We start from the raw sequence: 8,246 nt of genomic DNA, 5'->3' as shown, positions 1-8,246 counted from the left end.
GTCCTCCTTTTGTCTCCTCCTTCTCCTTCTCCCTCCCCCAAAAAGGATCCTTCAGGAACGTGTGTCCCTGCCGTACAGGCAGGCGGTTCACATCCCAGCCATGCTGTGGCCAAGGGTCTGTGCTCCGTGCAAGTCGTGTGGCCTCCCAGCTGCCCCTGGTGGTGGGGAGTCCCCAGGGCTCCTGAAGGCTGCTGGCTAGATAAAGTCTGAGCAGCAGGGGGAAGGAGGCGGGGGACCAAGAAGAAGGGTGGGAAGCAGAATGAGGCAGAAAGCCCTTGTTATCCAAGCTGTGAAAGTATGCGTGCCTCAAAGACTCTCGGAAACCCCATAGATAGTGCTGGGCTGAAAGCTGATTACCGGATGGAGTGTAGGCCCTTTTTACCTCACCGAGCCAGCAGGAGTGAGGATCTTGGACTCCTGGGGACAGCTGGGAATGGCAGGAACTCCCTTAGAGACAAGACAAGAGGAGCAGGTGGAGGCCCGGGGGCAGAGAGGATGGGACAGGAAGCAATGTCCCCAAAAGGAAATGACCAAGAGATAAGAAAATATCTATGGGAAGTCTAGAGTCCATTTCCTTTTCCTTTAGCTCTTTTACTTTAGCTATAAATATTTATCTTATAAAGAAGCCTTCTCCGTCCCCACCCCACAAGGATTCCTTGAAAACCGTCCCTGCCGAGATCATCCAAATATTTGCCGAGCACTAATGTATAGGAAGGAGATGGGAGGTTGTTTACTCTCTTGTCTTCAAATGGCCGCAAAGCACTTAGAGCATTCGAGGCAGGATCATGCTCGCTATTTTGTTTGCTCTCTCGTTCTGACCGCCCCTCCTGCAGTGCACATCTGATAGCACTGGGCCCCTTTTGCAGGCAGGCTGGGGTCCGTGCACGGCCACAGCTGACACTGTTTCCCCCAGACTCTGTCTCTGAGGTTTTGCACACAGTAGGTCTAACTGCTGCAAAATTAGGCATATTCTTTATTTTCATTACTTTTTAATTTTTTTAATGTTTGTTTATTTTTGAGAGAGACAGAGAGAGAGAGAGAAAAAATGAGCAGGGGAAGGACAGAGAAAGAGGGAGACACAGAATCCAAAGCAGATTCCAGGCTCTGAACTCTTAGCACAGACCTCGGTGCCAGGTTCAAACTCAAGAACCGTGAGATCGTGACCTGAGCCAAAGTCGGACGTTTCGTTTAACCGACTGAGCCGCCCAGGCACCTCCCCCCCCGGCTTATTTTTTATTGAGCAAATGGAGTAACAGCAAAGCATCAGAACCTTCTAAAGGCTCTCACTCATCTGGTCACCAAAGCTTAGCCACAGTGCTGACTGTCCAAACCATTTTTTTTGGTCTGGAATCGTCAGAGTAGTTTTATGTGTAATTGTACCCCCGCCCCCCATTAGTTTATAAACTCCTCCTGTGGGGAGTTTTTATGTCTGCCACGAGGCTGATCATCCCTCCAGGACGGCAGCCCCATCCATCTCCGTTTCTTTGGCTCTTTCGTGGGTGTGCATGCATGCGTGTGCACGCAGACACATGTGTCTTAGGCCAACCGCGTTGTTTGCCTCTCCTTGAGTTTTTCTAGAAGGCTCCCTGCTGACAAACCAGACTGCATAATGGCAAAGCACTTTTGCCTTAGAACTTGGAGAATGCACAATCAACTTCCTGCAGGAAGCCCAGAAAGAGGAAGAAACAAAAGCCTTCCTGTCCTCCGGCACTCCGGTCCCTGCGCGATATTCTGTGCTTCTTTCTTCTAATTCACGGCTCCAAGATTTTGGGGTCACTGGGGAGCCAGGGAAGAATGGCCCAGCGTAGGGGAGGCTTTTGCGTCTGGCACACAGCATTCTAACGGACGTGCTTCAGTGCCAAGAGTGGAAGGCGTGGTTCACTTTGTCCTTATTTGACCAGAAGGCTCGGCATGGAATGCTGCCTCGGTGCCTCAGCTGTAAAGTCCTGGGGCGGTCGTAAATAAACGCAAGGCCTGGTATGGCTTCTTGGCTAAACGTTTGCACAGTAACTCAAATGAGGCAGCAGACATGAGTCAGGAGAGAAAAATAAGCTGAAGGAGGTGGGGGGGGCGGGTGCAGGGAGCTTGGGCTTCTCAAGCTTGAGAGATGGTACTTTACCCGGAGACGCTCGCGGGGTCCCCAGGGACAGACTGCAAGCCCTCCCCCTCCACCGCACCACCTGCCAGAGCCATTTGTCAGCAGCCTATAAGCGCTGCTAAGTGAGCCAGTGGCTTGTCCATACCCCTTGCATGAGGCCAACCAGGACCTTGCACGTTGCCGAGAGGGGCAATAAAAAGACACTAAATATTTTATCTATTTTGATCATTCGCAATTTGAACGAGGGCTCATGTTCAAGCTGAGAACTTGACGCGGAGGGATAACACTGGACCTGCAAGGTTAGGTCCAGTGGAAATGTGAAAAGACAATAGTTAATTTCATTCCAGTGGCCATTGTTACATGTTGAGTAGTCAGTGGATCACCAGATTTATCCTTGCCTCCCAGAGGCAGGAGGCCAGCAGCTGGTGGGCAGAGGTTATTAAGATTCCCTGGTATGCTTTGTTTTCTCTACTGGGGACAGTGAAAGGAAGGGTTCTTCCAGCCTCTACGTGCTACCCACCCAGGGTCTGAAATAAAAGTATGTGCTGAATGAATGATTGCATTCCTTCCTTTATCATTCATAATAAAACCCAGGGCTGCCCAGAACTTGTGCTTCTCCATTTTAAGTCTGTCTCCCTCCACTCCTTCAACTTCAATCACGTTAACCTGCTCCAGCTGTCATAAAAAAGTACCGCGGACCTGCTGGCTTCCACAATAGAAACTCATTTTGTCACAGCTCTGGAGGCTGGAAGTCCAAGATCAAGGTGTCAGCAGGATTGATTTCTCCCGAGGCTTCTCTCTGGCTGGTAGATGGCCGCTTTCTCCTGTCTTCACCTGGTCTCCTGGGTGTGTAAGGAGACTAGTCCCAGGGGATTAGGGCCCTCCCCTATGACCTTATCTTTCCTTAATTACCCTTTTGAAGGCCGTGTTTCCAAATGCAGTAGCATTATGAGGTCCTAGGAGTTACACTTCACCATATGAATTTGAGGAGGACACAAGTCAGCCCCTAACGACAATTACGACTTTTGTGTCTCAGGACCAAGGACGATAGTCTCCATCTGCATAAACATTTTGGAAAATGCAGCCCCTGTCGCTGACACAGACAGACCCAGGATCTGCCCTGCTGTCTACTGACCCGAAGGCACCACCCGCCCACCCACCCTCCAAGACGAGACCAAACAATTCCACAGCATTTCAGGTAGTAGTAACAGAAAAGAAGGCATTTTTCGAAGTACTAATTTTCCAGTCCGTTGCTTCCCTGGTGAAGGAGGGAGGACAGCAGGATTAAGTATTCTGGGGGCCTATCAACCCCTTGCCCTATATTTCTCTGTTCCCACCAGCAGATTGCCTCACATTGGGGGCCTGTCCCCTTGCAGGAAGGTGGCTTCTGCCTGGCTGCCTCTGGAGCAACACCACACCTGAGCAGTCTCTTTTGGTCACAGAATGAGGTTCCATTTGTTTTGAACATAAATGGGGATTCAGCATTTGACCAACCCAAGTTGTCGGGAAACTCCAAATATCAGGTTTACACCTGACTCCGTTGCGTCTTGTTCTTCCTCCAGGAACCCAGCAGCCTTATCACCATTTCTCCGGCCAAAAGTCACCTGACAGAGCCTCTTTTCCTACTTGCTGAAGCGAAAGGCTGTCCCTTTTGAAACTTATACCTGTTAGGAAAGTCAACATCCACCCTTTTCCAGGACAGGGATGCTGAGAGCTCTCAGGCAGTGATTTTTGGCCTCATCGCTACCGAAGAGTGAAATGGATAAGAGTCAACAAAGAATATTCCTATGTCATTTTTTAATGCTTCAAATATCCCCTTTAAAATTGTTCTGGTCCTAAATGCATGCTCCGTGTGTGTGTGTGTGTGTGTGTGTGTGTGTGTGCGCGCGCGCGCACACGCGCGCACGCAACCTGCCGTTGTGTTGTTGTTGCTTGACATCCTCCTCTGAGCCTGCATGCTGGAGGCATGACAAATTTGGTCTTTCAATTCATATGCCCGTTTGAATTCTAGAAACGCACACTGGTAGGTTTTAAGAGCATCTCCTGGTAAGTTAAGTCAGAGGTAGATACTGATGCTGATATAAACTTGAGCAGACAAGGAAAAGTAATTGTAAGAAAGGAGTGCGAAAATACCTCCCATTCATCTCCTTCTTAGCTCATAATTCAAGCCCACATTTCTAGAGATTACAAAATATTACAACAAGGAAGTCTTAAATGACCAAGACTCCAAGCCAAAGAGTCTAACCCCAATGAACAAATGCTCTTTGCTTATCCACTGACTACACATAGTCAGTGTAGAGCTGTACCTGGAGCAATGGTTGGACGTGCCCTTCTCTGTCCTCTGGTATTGTGGAATCAGAGTATGGAAACAGACACACAAACCATAATTAATGATGGAAATCAGAAAAAGCTGGTGGTTCCAACTAAGTGGGACAGACTCTCAGTGCTATTGGGTTTTGGAGGTGGGAATGATGGGCACAGTGAAAGGGTCTCAGAGGAGGTGCTACGTGAGCCAGATTAGGGGCTTGGATCTGGTCCTGAAGGCAGCATGGGCTCACTGAAGGCCTTCGGGCAGGGAAATGACATTATAACAAACCTGGTGTCAGAGCTGAGTACCCCGGCACAGAATGCACTGGGGCCGGTGAGAAGCAAGGCTGAGAAACCAGTTTGCAGGCTCTGGCAGTGGCCCAGGCACCAGCAACTCCCACCTGAGCTGAGGGTTGGCGGTGGTGACAAGAGGGAGAGACAGATGCTCAGGCGCCGTGAAGAAGAACAAGAGAATATTGGACAGGGTCCAGGGTCCGGGGTCCTGCTCACTGGCCAGCTCTCACAGGAGGACAGCTGTCCAGAGGGATGGTTTAGTCCTGGCTGGGCTGCTTTCTCACCTCCACCCCTTCCCCACACCCTAGAGACACCAGAATCACCCAGCTCCCCAGTGAGAGTCCCATGCCATCCCAAGAATGCAGCCCTGCCCTCCCTGAAGAGACAGAAAGAATGTTCAGGGCACAGGGATGAATTATGTCAGGCCAGTTTTCAGACAACTCCCATTTCTCCCTCTTGGCTGTTGTAATCTCTTCAGTTTCAACCCCAAAACCAGACCTCCGCCCTGATTTTACCGAAATGGACCTAGTCTGGCTATGACCTTGGATCATTCAGACTTCAGATCACATACCTCTGTCCCCTGTTGAGAATTTTGAAGTGATTTTTTGTTGACCCTGTTAAGCATCCAGTGTCTTCTCTTCCCCTTCCAACAACCCTTATTTCCATTTGAATCTCACACATGATCTTGGGGCTCATGTGGTCTAGGTTAAGCTCAGAAGGGCATCCCATCTGCCTGCACTTGTTGACATATTTAAGCTCCTGGCTCAAATGTTCCCTGAAGCCAGACACCTCTAAATTTTCATTTGTATGAAATAACTTTCCTTTCTTGTCTGACTTCTGTATTTTGTTCCTTGAACTTAAAAAGCACCTGGCACAGGTTCCCCCATTTAATTGTGTCACTGTGGGAAGGACTTTGGGAAGGAAGGCAGAGAGAGCACTGTCCCTTGAGGTCCAACTTTTGCATGAACTGGAAGAGTGACCTTTGTCAATGCTCTTTGTCTCTCTAGGTTCAGTTTCTTCAGTGGTAACCTGAGGGGTCAGACAAGCCAATCTCTACCGATCCTTTCCTTTTAGCTCTAGCAACCTGACTCCACGGGCCCCACCGTGTTGCTGAAGCCCTAGAAAACCTGACCATTTACTTCCTGATCTGCCCTTTCAGGTGGTCTCACCACTGTCTCCCTGTAACCCCCACCATGACCTATGGACACCAGGTGGACTGCCCTTTCAAAGAGGCTGAGGAGTCAAACGTGGTTCCAGCATTTTGAACACACGTGGACAAGGATTGACAGCGTGAACAGAAATTAAGCACCAGGGTTCTCCTTCTCCGTGGGGGGCAGAGAGATACTGGGGAGAGGCAGGATGGCATGGGTTGGGGATAGAAAGCAAAGTCACTCGTAGGCATATTGAACTGGGGTGAGAGGGAGACAGCCCGAATGGAATGTTCAACTATCTGTTGGAGATTCCACACTAGAGGCGAGGTTCCCAAACTTGAGCATAAAAATAACCAGGTGAATCTGAGGTGGGTGTAGATTAACGAAGGGCCAGAGCTGGAAAGATGGACCCTCCCCAAGATATTCTGATGGAGATAGTGACAGAGAGGTGAGAGCTGCAACTGGGGGAGTAGGGAGAAAGAAGAAAAGAGTCTGAGGGACTTAAACCTGATAGACACCATGTTTTATGAGGAAAAGGTCAATAGAAGTGAAGGAGGAAACAGAGAAGGGAACTAATTTCTTTCTTTTTTTTTTTTTTTTTTGAATGTTTATTGTTGAGAGAGAGACAGAGCATGAGCGGGGAGGGGCAGAGAGAGAGGGAGACACAGAATCTGAAGCAGGCTCCAGGCTCTGAGCTGTCAGCACAGAGCCTGATGTGGGGCTCGAACCCACGGGCTGTGAGATCATGACCGGAGCCGAAGTCAGACGCTCAACCGACTGAGCCACCCAGGCGCCCGAGAAGGGAACTAATTTCTAGAGCTGTTGCTACATGTCAGCCTCTTCCCATGCATTGATGTGTAGAAAACTGAGAATAAGGGCAAGGAAGCCAAGGAGGAAAAGCACAGCCCAGGACAGGCATCCTTGGCTTCTATAATGGAGCAGGGGGGACCATGCAGAAGAGGGCAGTAAAGCTGAGTCCGGGTCAGGTCAGCAGTGCCAGATCCTAGTGCACTCCCAGAATGATGGATCCTGCTCTTTGGCATTAGAGATGTTGACCGATCATCTGGATGCCCTGCGTCACACCCCCTCACTTCAACTCGGACTCAACTCTGACAAGGCCCACCTCACGCTTGCTCCTTCAGAGAACACTCTTGGCTCCTCTGCCTCAGGGCCTTTCCTGAAGCTATGGGAGATCCGCACAGGGAAAACCCAGACCCACAGAGGGCTTACTGCTCCCTTCGCCCAACCCTCAACTACCAAGAGACAGGAGCCAATAGAGCAAGGCCCCAGCCTCCTTCTGAATACCTGCAGAAGATACGTGAGTTATGCACCCATATGTTGGCTTTTCCCCCTTCCCTGCCTCAGTCTCTCCGCTCCTGTTTCCCGAGATAGGATCCCAAATAACTATGTTGACCTCGTCCTTGACCAAGACTCTGCTTTCAGGAGACACTGACCAAGACAGAGGTGAGGCGGCCTCGTGGTGGCAGCATCTTGCAGAAGCCCGAGTGCACGTTTCCTTTAAAGCCCCGCAATGCTCAACACACAGATTGGATTTCTGCTCCTCTCCGTAATGACCAAAGACTGAGCTATGTCCCGTGGGGCAGGCGGGGATGCGGCTTTGGATCTGGTCCACAGGCCCTCAGTCATAAATCCCCTCTTGAAAGAGTGCACAGGCAGTGCTAGGTCTCAGGACTCCTGGTGGGAAACACAAGCAGGCAGGAGCCCCAACCACATCATAGCAGAGTGGCACTTCCCCTTTAGAGGGTCACCTTCCACAGGACAGGGGCCACAGCCCAGAAACCGACAGCCTCAGGAAGCCCAAGAATGTGTTTGTTTCAGTTTGACACATCCCCACCGTGTTCTAGAAGCCAGGGCAACTTGCCGCTTTGTGAAATGACTTGTGGCAAGTCTAATGGCGGCAGGAGTCTAGCGCTAAGGTTATATGAGGTCCTTCAATCCTTTATGCCACAGGCTGGCACCTGTGGCATTGCCTACAACCCCAACTTCAGCACGTTTGGGGGAAAGGCCTTTGGCTCAGTCCACCCTTGCCCTTGGTGTTGCAGCTGTGTCCTCTCTGTGGCCTGGCGCCTAACTTCCCGTCTCCACTCCACCTTGGACTTGTCTGGTGGTCTTGCTATTGAGCACCTCCTCCGACCTGCAACAATCATCTCTCCTTAATACCACATTGCTTCCAGCCTTGGGAGAGGGGTGGTTGGGGGAAGGTTAGGGAGCCCTCCCCATTTTCCCAGCCCAACTTGGACTCTGACCCGTTGCATAATTTTCCACCACGTTAGGGCTGTACCGGGTCACCCATACTATGAAAGTAGTTTAGGTGATCACAAGGGAGTTTCAAAAGCCAGAAAAGGAAAATGAAAGCCGAAGCTCAGTATCTCTAT

This window comes from Neofelis nebulosa, chromosome 2 (genome assembly GCF_028018385.1).
Source record: "Neofelis nebulosa isolate mNeoNeb1 chromosome 2, mNeoNeb1.pri, whole genome shotgun sequence".
NCBI lineage: Eukaryota > Metazoa > Chordata > Mammalia > Carnivora > Felidae > Neofelis > Neofelis nebulosa.
Note: the sequence above shows the minus strand (reverse complement) of the source record.